General features: G+C 45.0%; 1 protein-coding gene across 1 annotated transcript in view; it reads left to right on the top strand.

The window, feature by feature from the left end:
* The window catches only part of SEC16A (SEC16 homolog A, endoplasmic reticulum export factor), a gene marked incomplete in the record, with an annotated part of 1,997,470 nt that overhangs the window by 1,223,652 nt on the left and 754,367 nt on the right, over positions 1-19,451 (top strand).

The following is a 19,451-nucleotide window of genomic DNA, read 5'->3' as shown; positions in this document are numbered from 1 at the left end:
CAAGGTGCTCACAGTAGCAGTAAGTTGAAGTGCACTTGTCTTTGCAGTGGCATCCTCATTCTCCATTCCCCTTGTGTCCTTGTATTTTACAAGACTTGTTTTCTGTAATTAGTCCTAGCTCTGTGTTGATGTACAGATTTGCTGATTGATGACCGCTAACTTTGTACAAATTGCTAATTGGTGGCCCTCAGCCTTGTTAGGCTTGTGTTTCACCACAAGACATAATGATGAATTAATCTTGTGCATGTAAAAAGTCTAAATTGCAGATGTGTAATATGTGATAGTTTTATTTTTACCATGTACGATATCTACGTGTTAATCTTTGGCTTGCTGCTGCAGTAGCCTTAGCAGTATGAGTTATATCCTGCCTAGGATATAACATCCTGGCAGCTTCCAAAGCTTAAGAGCACCTCCCATATGCCCAGACCGTTGATGGCTGAGTAGAGCTGTTAGTGTGAAATTTTGTTTTTCTATGGTTTACTCTGATTTTTATTGTTAACAGTTCCCTAACTTGATTTTAGGGTCTGGAGCATGTACATATTTTGGTTGTTGTGGTGTGTTTTTAGTGAATACACTGTATTGTTACTTAGATTTACCAACTGCTGCTGTCTTTGTTACCTGAGTTTCAGGCTTCTTTTTTGGTTTTACCATGGAATAGCTTACCAGTTCTTCCTTCCTTTGGCCACCAGAAAATTTTTAGATGGCCTTTACCTCCCAAACAGGCTGCTACTTTGCCACAGCTACAGATGGGTTCATAGGTTCATAGGTAGGTACTGGACTATCTGCCCGAAGGCATATATTAACCTAGCCACGTTGTGCGGTATTCACCGCCCCTTTGGTTAGTTCCCTAGGCCCTTGATCTAGCAGCTAGTACCCTTGGCCCCTATCTAGTAGAGCTGTTGGTATGATCCCTGGTGTGAACTTTCTGTTACTCATCCACTCGTCAAGGTTCCTCTTGAAGAGTGATAGTGAGGGGCTCTGTCTTATGTAGATCGGGACCTTGTTCCATAACAAAGGAAGTCTTTGCGAAGGGAATCTATCCCTCCAGCATGTTCTATTCATTGTTGTGCTGAGGTTTATATCCCTAGAGCGTGTAGCTCAAGTAGATTTGGTTTTGCTAAGATGGAGCATGTTCAACAGTTCTGGGTTGGACATAGCTCTGTATGTTAGACAGAGATCGCCTCTGAGAAGGCAATATGCAACAGAGAAAAGCCTTAGTTTTTTCAATCGTGCTGCATTGGGCAACTGTTTGAGGCCAGTAATCCTCTTAGTGAGGTACCTCTGTGGTCTCTCCAGCTGCTGGAGATGTCTAGCCAGGTACATTCCAATTGGTGCATTGTACTCAATAATGGGTCTGATGAGGGAAGAGTGGAGGGGCACCACTACATCCTTAGATCTTGATACGAACCCTTTCGTGATCAGATGGGTCACATAGAAGGATTTTCTAACCACCTTGGCAACATGGTTATCAAAGGAAAGCTGACTATCTACTTGGGTCCCTAGATCCCTTATTACTTCTTCAGATTTCAGGGGGTTACCTGCTATGTGGTAGTTCGCGGGTAGTCTGTTTTTTCCAAAGGGGGTTACTACGCATTTATTAGCATTTAGCTTGAGACCATGGCTTTGACACCATGCATCAGTCTCATTAAGGCCCTTCTGGAGGATATCCATGTCGGCCGGAGACTCTATTATAGCACCCAGTTTGCAGTCATCCGCAAACTTGGTCAGCCACAGCCCTTCAGTGCTTGCCTGTACTTCTGAGAAGTATATGCCAAACAGGAGGGGCCCCAGGACAGAGCCCTGAGGCACACTGCTCGTTACTGGTCTGGATTCGGACATAGATCCCACTACTCTTACTTTGTGGGATCTGTCTGAGAGCCAGTTTGCGATCCGTCTTGTGACGTAAGGGTTTATGCCCAGGTTGGTGAGTTTATCAATAATACCTGAATGGGGAATGGTGTCAAATGCTTTAGCAAAGTCAAGGTAAGCCGTGTGTACCTCCTTTCCCTTATCTATAGCCTGAGTAACTGTCTCAAAGAAGTCCACCAGGTTCAGGAGGCATGATCTGCCCTTGACAAAGCTGAACTGTGTGGGGTCAAGTGTTTGGAGGTTCCAAATCTCTCCATTTATGAGTTCCATAATGATTTGCTCCATTGCCTTACAGATCAGACTGGTCAGGCTTATTGGTCGGTAGTTCCCGGAGTCGGTTGTGGGCCCACCCTTGTGCAGTGGAACCACCGTTGCTGTGCGCCATTCTGTGGGCACATATCCTGTCGAGAGGCTGAGACTCAATAGGGTATTCAGATGCGGAATTAATTCATTTTGGAGCTCGCTTATGACACAGCCTGAGACACCATCTGGTCCCATGGAGGCAGTGTTTTTAGGTTTAGATAGAGCCTTATTAACTAACGTATCAGTAATAATTGGAGTTACACAATCCCCTGGAATAGTAATAGGCCCTGCAGGTGGTGGTGGTGGTGGTGGTGGTGGTGGTGGGGGGGATTTTCTCTGAACCTGTCAGCCAAGATGTTGGCAATGTCAGTGGGGTCGGTGTATTTTGTTCCATTTTGTACTAGCTCAGAACAGACCTGAGCATTGCCATTTAGGTTTTTGATGTAAACATAGAAGGCCTTATGGTTATCCTTGGCAACTTTCTTTTCGAAATTGGTTTTATTTGACTTGATGAGGGCCCTCAATTTCTTACTAATGCTGATCAGGGATGATTTTTCTACTTGAGATTTGGCCTTTTTTTGTATAAGTCTCCTCCTTTTATTGTATAGTTTGCTTATGGCTGGGGTCCACCAGACTGGTTTCTTCTTGCTTGAGGAAGGAGTCTTGGTTTTATTTGGGATAGCACGGTCCATGCAATCCTGAAGATGTATATAAAGTGCCTTGGTGTAGGTTTCTGCATCCTGGATATCATTACCCTTCTGCAAGGGAATAGTGAAGCTTTCCACTTCTGACGCAAGTTTGAAATTTGCTTTGGAAAGGTTTTTTACAATGGTTTCTTTGACTGGGGGAGGTGGTGGGGTGAGGATGTCCAGGGTTATCAGTTTGGGGTCTGATCTGACCAGAGAGGGAGTGATAATGGGTGATCCTGCAATGGCCATTTCCAGTTTCTCACACCACTCATCTTCTTCCATGGTGTCCTATGATTCATTCACCATGGAACGAGAGTTAGACATGTCCTCCGTGGCTGTTGGAGTGTCTTTGGCGGCATTGGGAGAACCACTGTTGTCTGTGTCTGAGGAAGGAATGGAGAATGCTTTGCTTCCTAGCTAAAGCAAGATGTAGGTTCCTTCTGTGTGATGTCGTTGGTCTGCTTCTGTGGATAGTACCCTCAAAAAGAAGCAAAATGTTTGAACATTTGTCATCTCCTGTCTCTGTTACTTTAAATACAGTAGCTTTGTTGGGCTTAAATCAGGCACTTAATCATTTTCATTCTAGATTTTCTGGTAAGAGCAAAAGAAATTATTCAGTTTCTGAATATTCATAGTGTGATGAACAGGCAGTACTTTTGATTTTGTTTCTGTAGGAAGAATTTTTTTCTGAAACTGTCAAGGATGGACTGATTTTTGTCAAATGGAGCAAAGTGACTCCAATTTCTGTGAAAAAATATGAATTATCGCAACCGGAATTTCTTCTGCCTACTGCTGATGTTTATCATGTTACACTGCTGCAGTCATTACACTTGGGTTATCCTGCCATCAGGCAGTCCCGCAGTCGGCCAGAGTTCCAAAGTCTTGGTCCGGCGTCGGTTGCTGTCGCTTCTTCCTTGACGTCAGTGCGCCAGGGGTACATAAGATGCATCAGACGCCATTTTCTTTAGTCTTTCTTGCTGCGCGGTGCCCAAAGCAGAAGCAGTTCGCAAGTGCCGGACGGCCGACTCCTGAGATTTTCGAAGTCGAATTTCAGATCCGAAGTCTTCAATAAAGCTAAGTACCCCGTTGGGGAAACTTTTTTCTTGCCTCAGACCGATGTCAGAAAAAGTTAATAATTGCATTTCTTGTGGAAAGCAAATACCTCATAAGGACTTCCACTCTTACTGTATTCCATGCCTAGGCGCTGATCACGATGTCACTAGTTGTAGGTTTTGTGCTAGATTTAACAAAAGCACTATAAAAAGACATTTTGATTTTGCTTTGCACTACTTTGGCCGAAATTTCAATTATACTATGCCGTCGGATCAACCGACGACCTCAATACCGAAAAAACACAAAGACAAGGATAAAGACAGGCATCCGAGGTCCAAAACCGACGAAGAAACCTCTTCTAGGCCAGTCGCCAGTTCTCAGTGAGGCGCTTTTGCAGCCCCTGACACCCGCTACCTCAGAGCCACAGGCCGCTTCCGACTCCCATGTGGAGACAACTAGGCCTCTGGAAACTCAAGATATTGGGCCTACGGAAACTAATCCCTCAGATGGGTTTGGAGCCGCTGAGCAGGCATCTGCTTCTGAGGGTGTTTTCAGACCTTCACAACTTTCCATTAAAACAACAGCCAAGACAAAGGTACCATTAAAGACAAAGAAACAAGTACAGCATTCTCCTGGACAGTCCTCCATGCCTAAGAAACAGATGCTTAAAATGGCCGAAGACCTCATTACTCTAATCAGGGGTTCCCATCCCCCTCCTGAGAAAAGGCCTAGGCAGGATACAGACTATGATTCCTCTGATCAGGTTTCCATTTCCTCTAATTCCTCTTCAGACCAGGGATACTCTCTACCCCCCTATGAGGATTCTGATGCTGAAGAATCTATCCCTTCAGCCTCTCCTCCTGAGGATTATTCTTTTGGGGGAAACTTTACATACCATGAGGGAGCATTTCCATTGGGAAAGTCAGGATTACTCAGAATCCAAGAAAAGACTCAGGGATTTCCTTTTATTGCCTCAACACAGGCCGCTGGCTATTTCGCCTGTGCTAGACATTGTGGATGATGTGTTCTCTGAATCCAGCTTATCTCCTGATTCTTTGCCCCCTGCTCCAGCCAAGCCAGATAGGTATTATAGAGTCCCTGACTCTCACAAGTATCTTTACAAAAACCCTTCTGCTGATCTAGAAACTATTTCCCAGGGTCCAAAAGGGGTTAAGGCTTCCATTGCAAAAAATCCAGTCCCCTCTGACAGAGATTCCAGAGCTTTGGATAGATGGGGGAAGAAAGTATACACTTCTGCAGCTTTAGCAGTAAGAGCTTTAAATTGCCAGTTTTACATGCTTAAGTACCAACAATATCTAATGGCTCAGTTAAAACAGAAAATGCTTGCAAGCTCAGAAGCTCCTGATTGCAAAGAAATGCAGGATTTATTGCATGCAGTTGAACAGGTGGAAAAACATACTCTGCAATGTGGTTTTGATTCTTTAGTGGCCTCTTGTAGAGCCGCAGTTTACAGGTTCTGTGATTCAAAGACATGCTTGGTTAAAAGAACAGAGTTTACCTGATAATGTTAAGGCAAAATTATTGGATGCTGCTTTACAGCATTATACCTTGTTTGGTGTTAAGGCAGAAGAGGTGTTAAAGAAAATGGAGGATAAAGCTAAATCTATGCAAACAGTCAAAGATTTCTTACAGGTACAGCCACCTCGGTTTAGCAGAAATTGGCCAACAAAGAATTGGTCCTTTCCAGTGTCAGACAGGCCACAGAGTGGCAGATACAGACATCCAAGAGGCAGATCTCAACCCCAAGGCTCAAACAGACAATGACAGTAGGGCACCTCAACCCCAAAAGGAGGTGAGGACAAGTCTCAACCTTACAGGAAACAGTCACAGTCCCTTTTGGAAGCCCCCTTAGGGGGAAAACTAGAACTTTTTTCTCAAAACTGGCAAACAATCACCCAAGACAAATGGGTTCTGAATATTGTGTCTCAAGGTTACAGGTTCCACTTTCATACTTTACCAAGGCTAAAAGGAATGCCAGACCTGCCACAAAATCAATGGGCAGAGGCACAAAAACAAATTTCAGCCCTCATGGACATGAGAGCTATTCAGAAAGTACCACAACAGGAACAAGGACAAGGATTTTACTCAAGACTCTTCCTAGTCCCCAGAAAGGACAAGGCCTGGAGGCCCATACTAGACCTTTCAATTCTGAATACTTACCTGGATATTCCAAAATTCAAAATGTTGACATTACAGCAGCTTCTACCCATGCTGGGCAAGAAGGCTTGGCTTGTTACTCTGGACCTCAAAGAGGCATAACTGCATGTCCCTATCAGACAAAATTGCAGAATATACCTCAGATTCAAAGCTGGTACAATGCACTACCAATTCTCTGCACTGCCCTTTGGCTTATCTACTGCGCCCAGGGTCTTCACAAAGTGCCTGGCACCAGTAATTGCATTTTGCAGACAAAAAGGAATTCAAATATATCCATACCTGGACGACTGCCTCATTCAAGCATAGACAAAGGACATTCTTCTACAGAATCTGGCATTTGTAAAAAGGTTGCTAATTTCTCTAGGGTACACAGTAAACGAAAAGAAGTCAAAACTAGTGCCCTTGCAGTAGATTATATTCCTGGGTGCCAGCTTAAATACAACGGCCCAGATGGCTTACCTCACGCCAGGCAAGTTCAACTAACTCAATATTTTCAATTACTGGCAAAAAAGTCCCATCTCCCTGCAAGAAAAATTCTGCAGGCCCTGGGATTCATGGCATCCTGCATCCTATTAATACCATATGCCAGACTGCATATGAGGAAATTACAATGGTACTTAAAAAGTGTTTGGACTCAACACACTCACAGTTTAGAAGCAGTAATACCAATGATTCCCTGCCTACAACAGGAGTTTTGATGGTGGGCACAGGCATGTCACCTAAACAAGGGTCAGCCTTTTACCCAACCCACAGCCAGGCAAACTCTAACAACAGATGCTTCGGATTACGCCTGGGGAGCACACATGGCAGGAAAATACATTCCGGGCACGTGGACCACAGACCCGATGCATCTTCACATCAATCAAAAAGAGATGTTGGCTGTTCAAAATGCCCTAACAGCTTTCAAGGACCTTCTGCATCCAGGACAATTATTACTAAAGACAAACAACACCACAGTAATGTGGTACATAAACAAGCAAAGTGCCACTCATTCTTATCCCCTATGCAGCCAAGCCATGACCTTGTGGAACACAGCTCTAACGTTTCAAGTTCACCTGCAAGTTCACCTGCCAGGAAAGAAAAATACTCCGGCAGATGATCTAAGCAGAAATATCATGGACCCTCACGAAAGGAAATTGAATCCACAAATCTTCAGAATGATGATGCAAAAATGTGAATGCCCAGACATAGATCTGTTTGCCTCCCCACTGAGTTGCCAACTACAAAAATTGTGCACAAGGACTTATCACAGACAAGCATGGAAAGTGGATGCTCTTTTGTTCAGCTGGAAAAACCTAAAAGTTTATGCCTTCCCACCACTGCCTCTCCTTTCAAAGGTACTCCTAAAAGCCAGACAAGAAAAACCACAGATGATCCTGATTGCTCCAGACTGGCCACACCAGCGCTGGTACCCTATCTTAAGGAACTTGGCTCAAGGCCCACCGTGGATTTTGCCTCAAACTCCACACCTTCTGACTCAACAAAACAATCAGATCCTGCACGGTCAGCTCAAAACCCTAAACCTGGCTGCATGGCAGATACATTAGTCAAACAGGCAGCACCTCTCTCTAAAGCTGTTATGGATGTCATTTTGGAGGCCAGGAGGCCTAGCACCAGGAAAGCTTACTCAGAAAAATGGAAAAGATTCTGCGCCTGGAACCAGGCTCAAAGCCTTGACCCACTTGTTCCAAACATTCCTCAGATTTTACAATACTTAACTGAGATGCTGGACAGAGGCCTATCCTTCTCATCAATTAAGATTCACGCCTCTGCCATTTCAGCACATTACAACACGGATCCTCCTTTATTCTCTCATCCCTTGCTAAAGCAGTACCTCAGAGGGGCTAAAAACATAAGACCGTCCCGGAGAGCACCAACACCAACTTGGGACCTCAATTTCGTTTTGGAAAAACTGACCCTATCACCTTTTGAGCCAGCCAATACAGCCGATCTAAAATTTTTATCATGGAAAACAGCTCTGCTCCTAGCAGTAACTTCAGCACAAAGAGTCTCAGAGCTACAGGCATTAATGGCAGTGGAACCTTTTATAACTTTTCATCAGGACAGAGTTTCTTTAAGAACAAACCCTACCTTTATGCCAAAAGTGATATCTAGTGTGGCTCTTAATCAAACATCCATTTGCAAACTTTTTATCCAAACCGCCAGAATAAAGGGGAGAAACTTCTGCATTCTTTGGACATACACAGGCATCTACGCTTCTCCTTGGACAAAACAAAAGCTTTCAGGAAAACTGAACAACTGTCTGTATCATATGCTGCAGGATCACAGGGCAAGGCTATCTCAAAGCAGACTATATCCAAATGGATAGGGCACTGTATTAGTTATTGCTACATACAGCATGGAAAATCAGTCCCAAATACCATTAGGCCACATTCCACCAGGGCAACAGCCACTTCAACAGCCTTTTTCAGAGGAGTACCTACCACGGAAATTTTGGAGGCTTCAACTTGGAGTTCAGTGCACACCTTTACCAAGCATTACCACCTGCCTCTTTACTCTAAATACAGAGCAGGATTTGCCACTGCAGTTCTGCAGGGTCTCATAGCCAATCCTAACTCTTTATAGACCAGCCACCCAACCTTAGCTTTGGGATTCTACCCAAGTGTAATGACTGCAGCAGTGTAACACGATAAACATAGTACAGTTTTGTACCTACCATAAATGTAGATGTTCGCGTGTTCACACTGCTGCAGTCCAGGTTACCCTCCCTCAATCCCCTCTGAACTGGCTGAACTTATCTATACCTTTTTACCCTATACAACCTTTGTGGTGTATTTGCTTGTAACTGAAGGTATTGTTTTTATTTCATATGTATATTTTCTATTAGCAATATGTTTTGCCTACCTATTGGGGGCACCTGACATCTGGGGCAAGAAAAACTAAAGAAAATGGTGTTGGATGCATCTTCTATACCCCTGGCGCACTGACATCAACGAAGAAGCCACAGCAACCGATGCCGGACCAAGACTTTGGAACTATGGCCGACTACGGGACCGCCTGACGGCAGGATAACCCAAGTGTAATGACTGCAGCAGTGTGAACACTCGAACATCTACATTTTATGGTAGGTACAAAACTGTACTTTTCTCTTATTCTCTCAACCTTGGATGATGATATTACAACCAGCAACATGTCTGACAACAAGCCCTACAAACCCTAAGAAGGCAGATAGAGTGTATAAAATTACTACACCTTACAAGTATTTATTTTCTAATCCCAGATCTGACCCTGCAGTGATTTCCTTGACACATCCTTCCGCAGCTGAAGATTTGGTAACTGCTAAAGCTTTTTATATATTTTGGAAAATTATGTATTCCTCTGCAACTCTTATTTTTAGGATTTTTAATTGTCAAGCTTTAGTTTTAAAGCTTCTGCTTACTTCTTATGAGAATAGGAGGAACATTACTGCCATTTTCCTTTCTCCTGAGGTCAGATCTTCTCTTCAGTGCTCTTACTGCTTCTGTTTCTCAAGTAATCAAACATTCTGAAGTGTTCTTATGACATACAGGTTCATAGGTAGGTACTAGGCTATCTGCCCGAAGGCATTTATAAGCCTAGCCAGAATGTGTTGGCTTTTGCTGCCCCCTTAGATTAGTTCCCTGTGCCTCTGTCCACCAGAGCCACTGAAGTGATCCCCGAGGTAAACTTTCTGATGTTCTTCGTGTTTCACTGTTGCAGTCATCACTTTCGGGTTATCTGTTTGCAGTAACCCTCAGTCGGCCTGATTAACAATGTCTTGTGTCCTGCGTCATTGCTGTCCCTTCTTCCATGACGTCAGGTCGTCAGGGGTATAAAACATGCAGCCGACGCCATTACATCAGTTTTTCTTGCCATGCGGTGCCCAAAGCAGAAACAGTTCGCAAGTGCCGGACGTCTGACTCCTGAAATTTTTGTTTTCGAGTTTCAGAACCAAAGTCTTCAACTAAAGCTATGTACCCCGTTGGGGAAACTTTTTCTTGCTACTTAGCGATGTCAGTAAAAGTTAATATTTGCATTACTTGTGGAAAACAAATACCCCATAAAGATTTTCATTCGTACTGTATTCCTTGCCTAGGCCCTGACCACGACGTACCGTGCTGTCGGTTTTGTGCACTATTTAATCAGCGCACTATCCGTCGTTGGTATATTTTCGCCTCTAAATATTTTGGTTCTCAGTTTAATTATCCAGAAATGTCGTCTGTTAGCCATTCGACTACCGGGTTTCCGAAAAAATGCAAGGATAAAGACAGAGACAGGCCGCCAAGGTGCAAAACTGCTGACGACACTTCTCCTAAGCCAGTTCGCCAGTACTCATTGAGGCACTTTCGTAGCCATTGATACCTGCTACTTCTGATTCGCAGACCTCTACTGAGACCCATTTGGAGTCCTGTATGCCGCGAGATGCTTCAGCTATGGAACCTGTGGATGTCTCTACCTTGGATGGGTCCAGAGCCGCTGTGCAGGCACCGGCTTCTGAGTGTGTATTCAGGCCTACGGACTTGCATATTAAACCGAAGCCTCCTTCTTCTTTTAGCCCTAAATCTCGAACCATGCCTAAAAAAAACGAAGCCCAGGCCACATACTCATGCCTCTGCCTAAACAACAAATGATAAGAATGGCTGAAGATCGTATAACTCTAATCAGGGGAAGCCAGCCTCCCCCTTCTAAGAGACCTAGGACTGAATTGTTTATGAATCTTCTGATCAGGATTCTGATTTTTCTAATTTTTCTGATTATCTGGATTTGCCCTCATCTACTTTGAGGATTCTGATGCAGAGGACTCTATTCCCTCTGCTTCCCCTCCAGAGGATTTTTCTTTTGGTGAAACCTTACATACTCTAAGGGAGCATTTCTACTGGGAAAGCCAGGATTTTTCTGATTCAAAAACAGAGGCTTAGGGATTTCTTACTCCTGCCTCAGCATAGGCCTTTAGCTATTCCTCCTGTACTAGACATTGTTGATGATGCCTTTTCGGAATCTAGTTTGGCCCCTGATTCCTTGCCTCCTGCTCCCAGAAGACCTGACAGATATTACAGAGTTCCTGATTCACACAAGTTCCTTTTTAAAAATCCTGTTGCAGATCCAGAGACTATTTCACAGGGACCCAAGGGCATTAAGGCTTCTACTGCTAAAATTCCTACCCCTTCTGACAGAGACTCCATGGCGCTGGATAGATGGGGTAAGAAGGTTTACACTTCTGCAACCTTGGCCATTAGGGTTTAAACTGCCAGTTTCATATGTTAAAGTATTAACAACATGTTATTGGATTGCTTAAACAGAAAATGATGATTCCTGACTGTGCGGAAAATAAAGAATTACAGGATTTAATGCATTCTGCTGAACAGGTTGGAAAACATACTTTGCAATGTGGATTTAATTCTTTAGAGGCCTCTTGCAGGGCTGCTGTTACTTGTTCTGTGCTCAGAAGGCATGCTTGGCTTAAGGAGCAATCTTTACCTGATCATGTTAAAAGCTAAATTGTTGGCTGCTCCCTTAAATCAGGACTGCCTGTTTGGCAACAAGGTTTAGGAAGTTCTTAAAAAGATGGAAGATAAAGCTAAATCTATGCAAACTGTTAAATATTTCTTACAAGTTCAGCCTCCAAGATTTAGTAGGCATTGGCCGTCTAAGAATTGGTCCTTTCCAGCCTCTTCAAGGTCTTCTCAAGCCAAACCCAGACATAGCAGAAACCCCAGGTTTCAGTCCCAGGGGACACACAAGACTAAATTGGGGGGTTTCCGCACGCAAATCAGGGAATAGTAAGACTCCCCCTCTGGAAAACTTTTTCAATTACTTGCTTCTAAAACTTCCAAGCACTTCCCAGCTGAATGCTCCTTTAGGCAGAAAGATTGGTCTGCAGGCCAAAAACTGTGAACTCATTACCCAGGACAAATGGGTTTTAAATATAGTGTCTCAAGGATACAGGTTTCACTTCCATACCTTACCAACACCAAGCGGGTGGCCAGATCTACCCCCAAATCAGTGGGCAGAGGCCCAAAATCAAGTACTCTCTCTCTTAAACATGGGGGCTATTCAATTGGTACCAGAAGAGGAAAAGGGACAAGAGTTCTATTCAAGACTTTTCCTGGTACCCAGAAAAGGCAATACATGCCGTCCTATCCTGTACCTTTGTACTCTAAATACCTTTCTGGTGATTCCAAAATTCAAGATGCTGACTCTTCACCAGCTGCTTCCTATGCTAGGCAAAGATGCATGGTTGGCAACACTAGAGTTAAAAGAAGCATACCTGCACATCCCTATCAGGGAGAATACCTATGCTTCAAAGCAGGCTACATGCACTATCAGTTCATAGGTTCATAGGTTCATAGGTTTATACTAGGCTATCTGCCCTAAGGCATTTATAGGCCTAGCCCAAAGTTTTGTGGCTTACGCCACCCCTTATGTTAAAAAATATTGTGCCCATTAGTTTGTTGTGCCTCTGTCCAGCAGTGACACAGAGATGATTCCCGGGGTAAACCTACGATCTCCCATCCACCGGTCAAGATTTCTCTTGAACAGAGCCAGCGAGGTGCTCTGCCTCACATGGACCGGGATTTTATTCCACAGCATAGGGAGTCTCTGAGTGACAAATCTATCCCTCCAGCATATCTTATTTATATCTGTGCTAAGGTTTAAGTTGCTTGCTCTAGTGGATCTGGTAGATTTGGATTCTTTGAGGTGGAGCATGTCCATTAATTCCGGGTTGGACATGGCCTTGTATGTCAGGCACAGGTCACCTCTGAGCAGACGGTATGCGACTGAATAGAGCTGGAGATGTCCTTCAAGGATGCATCTGCAGTCATAACATATGGGTTGTCCTGCCTCAGGCAGCCCTTCGGTCGGCCGGTTTCCAAAGTCTGGGTCTGGCCTCGGCTGATGTCGCACTTCACCCGACGTCATAGCTCCTGGGGTATAAAGGCATCAGCCGACGCCATTTTCCTCAGTCTTTCTTGCCGCGCGTTGCCCGAAGCAGAAGCTGTTCGCAAGTGCCGGTCGGTCAGATCCAGAGATTTCAACTCCCGAAGACTTCTAAAAAAGCTAAGTACCCTGTTGGGGACTCTTTCTTGCCTCAGCCGATGTCAGACAAAGTAAATAATTGTTTAACTTGTGGGAAACAAATACCTCATAAGGATTTCCACTCTTACTGCCTTCCTTGCTTAGGCCCAGACCACGACGTATCAGCTTGTTTAGCCTGTGCTTCCTTCAACCGACGGACACTTAGACGTCGGTCGGAGTTTGCAGAAGAGTTTTTTGGCTCCGCTTTTGCATATAAAATGCCGTCGGAGACTCCGACTACACATTTAGCTAAAAAACGCAAGGAAAAGGACCAACACTCGCGGCCCGCGGTTTCGGCTGAAACCACGGTTAGGCCTACCGCGAGTGTCTCAGTTTCGGCTGAGACCGAGACCATGGTTCTCCCTTCGGCCGACAGCATGCCTCCGACAACCGAGGCCACACAGGCCATGGCTGAGTCGGCTACAGATATTCCTACTGAAGAAGCAGGCACACAAGATTTGTCCGACACTATTCCATTGGACATCTCTACCCCTGCACGTGGGGCAGCTAGACCCCCTGCTTCTATGTCTATCAAGGCCTTTTCCAGGGCTAAAGCAGCAAAACTTTCCAAGGCCTTACCTACAAAAGCTCCCTCTCACAGGCCTACTTCTAGTTCTCAGATTCTCAGCCTTGCTGAGGACCTTATTTCTCTGATCAGGCGATCCCAACCTCACCCAGACAGGGCCTCACAACCCCCTCCTGAAAAGAGACCTAGGACTGAACCCCCTGAACCTCTCTCCTCTGACTACTCCTCGGATGGTTCAGATTTATCTGACCATCAGGAAGGCCCATACTCACCTTATGAGGATTCTGATGCAGAAGACTCCATTCCTTCTGCCTCTCCTCCAGAAGAATTTTCATTTGGGGAAACCCTACACTCTATGAGGGAACACTTCCAATAGCAGGGTCAGGATTTTTCTGATTCTAGGAAAAGGCTAAGGACTTTTTTACACTTACCACAGCATAGGCCTTTAGCCATACCACCTGTACTATCAGTTGTTGATGTTGCATACAATGATGCCAGTACTGCCCCTGATTCTCTTCCCCCGGCCCCTGCCAAACCTGACAGATACTACAGGGTCCCGGATTCTCACTTCCACTTGTATAAGGCCCATGCTGCAGACCCAGAAACTATTTCTCAGGGCCCTAAAGGTGTTGCAGCTGCCTCTGCCAAAAACCCCCTACACTCTGAAAGAGAATCTAGAGCATTAGAGAGATGGGGTAAAAAGGTTTATACATCTGCTACTCTTTCTGCCAGGGCTTTAAACTGTCAATTTCACATGATACAGTACCAGGAATTTTTGTTAGATCAGCTGAATAAAAAGCTGGCCTCTCCTGAACCTTTAGACCGTAAGTCCCTTCAGGATTTGGTACACAACTCTCAGCAGGTCAGTAATCATTTCTTGAAATGTGGCTATGATGCACTGGAGGCTTCATTTAGATCAGCTATGACTGGAGCAGTGATTCGAAGGCATGCCTGGCTAAAAGAACAATCCTTGCCAGACCATGTTAAGTCTAAACTCCTAGATGCCCCTATGGAGAAACAAAGTTTATTTGGCTCCCCTGCACAGGAGGTTCTAAAGAAAGTGGAAGAAAAAGCAAAATCTGTCCAAACAGTCAAGGATTTCCTGCAGGTCCAACCTCCGAGGTTCAGCAGAAATTGGCCTTCAAAGAATTGGTCCTTTCCAGACACCTCTAGAGCACAGAGAGGCAGAAATAGACGCCCAAGAGGCAGAAGTCAATCAAGGGGTGCATACAGGGGTCGTCAGTGGCAACCTGCCAACCAGAGAAGTGCCGCCACAGCTGTGACTACAACCACTTCCACAGGACAGACACAATGACTTGGCTCTGATTCCGCCTACCAGGGAACAACTGGAAGCACCCTTGGGCGGAAAGCTAGCTTTATTTTCAAAAAACTGGCATTGTATTACAGGAGACAAATGGACTTTGCAAACAATAGACAAGGGCTACAGGTTTCACTTCCACACTCTACCAAAGAAGAGAGGAATGCCAAACCTTCCACCAAGCCAGAAATCAGAGGCTCTAAAACAAATCATCAGCTTACTAAGGATGAGAGCAATAGAAAAGGTACCATCTATGGAACAAGGCCAAGGATTTTACTCCAGACTATTCCTTGTACCAAGAAAAGAAAATCAATGGAGGCCTATTCTCGACTTGTCCGCACTGAACACATATCTCATTGTTCCAAAATTCAAAATGCTGACCCTACAGCAACTTCTTCCCATGTTGGGCAAGGAGTCTTGGCTGGTGACTCTAGATCTCAAGGAGGCATACCTGCACGTCCCTATACGACCAGATTGCAGAAGACACCTCAGATTTCTTGCAGGATCAGAGCACTATCAATTCTCAGCATTGCCCTTTGGCTTATCTACTGCACCCAGAGTATTCACGAAATGCCTGGCATCAGTAATTGCTCATTGCAGGCTTCAGGGAATTCAAATCTACCCATACCTGGACGACTGCCTAATACAAGCGGACAACAAGACAAAAATAATAAAGGATTTGGCCTATGTCATACAACTGCTGCAAGCCTTGGGATACACAGTCAACATACAAAAGTCAAGACTAGTGCCATCCTAAAGGATAACATTTTTGGGTGCAGAACTGGACACAATAACTCAGATGGCTTTTCTCACAGAGGAAAAATAAAAGCAACTACCAGTCTATTTCATGGCATTATCAAAACAAACTCAGCTTACTGCAAGGAAAGTCCTGCAGGCCCTGGGTTACATGGCATCTTGCATAATCTTGATCCCACATGCCAGGCTGCATATGAGAAAATTACAATGGTACCTGAGGAATGTATGGTCTCAACACAAACACAGTCTAGAAGCCCTGATACCAATCATTCCATGCCTGCAAAAAGAATTCCTGTGGTGGGCTCAGGCCTGCCAGATAAACAGAGGACTGCCTTTCCACAAACCACATCCAAGGCAGACCATCACCACGGACGCCTCAGACCTAGGCTGGGGGGCGCACATGGAAGACAAGTGTATCCAAGGCCTATGGTCCCAAGACCAGCTGAATCTACACATAAATCTAAAGGAGATGCTGGCAGTGAAGCATGCAATCGAGGCATTCAGTTCATTCCTCCAGCAAGGACACCTGCTGATAAGGATGGACAATACCACAGTCATGTGGTACATCAACAAACAGGGAGGCACACATTCATACCCTCTATGCCGGATGGCAATGGACCTGTGAAACTTAGGCCTGAATCTCAACATCCAACTGCAGGCCAGATTTGTACCAGGAAAAGAGCATTCCCTAGCAGACAGCTTAAGCAGAACTACCACGGATGCTCACGAATGGATGCTGCATCCAGACATCTTCAAAACCATAACAAAGAAATGGGGAATGCCAGAGATAGACCTGTTCGCCTCCCCACTCAACCACCAACTGAAGAAATGCTGCTCAAGAGTATACCACCCACAAGCCTGGAAGGTGGACTCCCTTTCTTTCAGCTGGAAGGCCCTGACAGTATATGCCTTTCCACCTCTCCCATTGATGTACAAAGTTCTACTGAAGATCAGAGAGGAGCAGCCAAAGGTAATTCTGATAGCTCCAGACTGGCCAAGGCAACATTGGTACCCGCTACTGAGAAGCATGTCTCGGACGAACTCATGGCCTCTACCTCTATGTCCTTTACTTCTAACGCAGAACAACTACAAGACCCTGCATCCAAACTTAAAACGCTGCAGCTAACTGCTTGGAAAATTGCATAAAACAAAACCAACCTGTTTTATCTCAGAGGGTTAAGGACATTATCCTGGAGGCTCGCAGACCCTCCACAAGGAAAACATACTCAGCCAAATGGAAGAGATTCCTCATTTGGAGTGCAGCAAAGGGAACAAATGTCACACTGGCAAACCTAGCACACATCCTAGAATACTTAGCAGAACTATTCCACAATGGCCTGTCCTATTCTTCCATTAAGATTCATGCATCAGCAATTTCAGCAGAGTACAACATGGATCCTTCTGTCTTCTCTCATCCTCTCCTCAGACAATTTTTGAGAGGGATCAAAAATGTAAAACCTCCAAGGAAACCACCTCTGCCTGCATGGGATCTCAATTTTGTGCTAGAAAAATTAACACTTCCTCCCTTTGAACCAGCAGCAACAGCAGACTTACAGTTCTTATCGTGGAAAACTGCCTTCCTGCTAGCAATCACTTCAGCAAGAAGGGTATCCGAGTTACAGGCATTAATGGCAGTGCAGCCTTTTCTCATTTTTCACCAGGATAGAGTACCAATCCTACTTTTATGCCAAAGGTGGTATCCAGGGTATCCTTGAACCAAGCTATTCATTTACCTACATTCTTCCCCAACCCACAGAACAGGGGGGAAAAACTACTACACACCTTGGATGTACACAGACAACTGCGCTACTATCTGGACAGAACTAAGGCCAGCAGAAAAACTGACCAGCTTCTGGTAGCATATGCAACAGGAGTGCAAGGGAAAGCAATTTCAAAACAGACAATCTCAAAATGGATAGGAAATTGCATTCGATTCTGCTACTCATTTCATGGAAAGACAACTCCTGACAATATCAGGCCTCTCTCCACAAGAGCTACAGCCACCACTACAGCTTTCCTACGAGGAGTGGCTACCAAAGACATTTTAGAAGCTGCTACTTGGAGCTCCGTGCATACATTTGCCAAGCATTACAATCTTCCTTTATACTCCAGATCCCGAGCAGGTTTTGCAACTGCTGTTTTACAAGGGATCTTAACTACACCATCATTATCTTAGTGCCTGCTCCCCCAGTTTGGCTATGGTATTCTACCCATATGTTATGACTGCAGATGCATCCTTGAAGGACATAGTGCAGTTTTGTACCTACCATAAATGTAGATGTCCGATAGGTATGCATCTGCAGTCAGGATTACCCACCCTCCTTCCCCTCTGTGGTATTCCTAGGGTACCTACCCCTCTCTTAGCTAGCTGGGGGAATCTATTATGGTGTATTTGTTTGTATGTATATATGTATATATACTTTTTGATTTATACTGTTTGGAATTTGCTACTTTTATACAAATTTAGCCTTCCTAGAGGGCACCTGGCATCTGGGGCAAGAAACACTGAGGAAAATGGCGTCGGCTGATGCCTTTATACCCCAGGAGCTATGACGTCGGGTGAAGTGCAACATCATCCGAGGCCAGACCCAGACTTTGGAATCCGGCCAACCGAAGGGCTGCCTGAGGCAGGACAACCCATATGTTATGACTGCAGATGCATACCTATCGGACATCTACATTTATGGTAGGTACAAAACTGTACTTTTCTTCAGTCTGGCAGCATATGACAGATTTTGGAATCCCTTTATCCTTTTGGTGAGGAACTTTTGGGGTCTCTCCAATTGCTGCAGGTGTCGGGTGAGATACATCCCGAATGGGGCATTGTACTCGATCATTGGTCTGATAAGTGAAGAGTACAGGGGAACAATGACCTCACTTGATCTGGATGTGAATCTCTTCATGATCAGGTGGGCAGTGTAGAAGGTTTTTCTAACCACTTTAGCAATGTGAGTCAAAAGAAAGGCCACTGTCAACCTGGGTCCCCAGGTCCCTGATAACCTCTTCTGTGCTTAGTGGATTGCCACCTATATGGTAGCTTGGGGTTACCTTGTTTTTCCCGAAGGGTATGACTATACATTTTTTGGCATTTAACTTCAGGCCATGGCTCTGGCACCAGCTATCAGTTTCCGTGAGAGCCCTCTGAAGGATATCTGTGTGCGATGTACTTTCCACTATGGCGCCCAGTTTGCAGTCATCTGCAAACTTTGTCAGCCATAGTCCTCCTATGTTTGCCTGTACTTCTGAGAAGTAGATGCCGAACAACAGGGGGCCAAGGACTGAGCCCTGTGGGACACCACTTATGACCGGCTTGGAGTCTGACATGGTGCCGGCAACTCTAACCCTGTGGGTTCTGTCCTTTAGCCAGTTTGCAACCCATCTTGTGACATATGGGTTTACATTTAAGCTGGTAAGTTTCTCTATAATACCTGAGTGGGGTATTGTGTCGAAAGCTTTTGCAAGGTCAAGGTAGGCTGTATGGACTGCCTTTCCCTCATCAATGGCCTTGGTGACTGTTTCGAAGAAGTCGACCAAGTTCAGAAAGCATGATCTGCCCTTGACAAAGCCAAAATGGGTCGGGTCCAATGTCTGCAAGTCCCCTATGTCTTTGTTTGAGTTCCATTATGATCCTCTCCATAGCTTTGCAGACCAGGCTTGTTAAGCTTATGGGGCGGTAATTACCAGGGTCCGTAGAGGCACCGCC

The sequence above is a fragment of the Protopterus annectens genome, chromosome 16.part0, assembly GCF_019279795.1.
Source record: "Protopterus annectens isolate FY-2018-M chromosome 16.part0, PAN1.0, whole genome shotgun sequence".
NCBI classification, from domain to species: domain Eukaryota; kingdom Metazoa; phylum Chordata; order Ceratodontiformes; family Protopteridae; genus Protopterus; species Protopterus annectens.
Note: the sequence above shows the minus strand (reverse complement) of the source record. Positions and strands in the feature narration are given on the sequence as shown.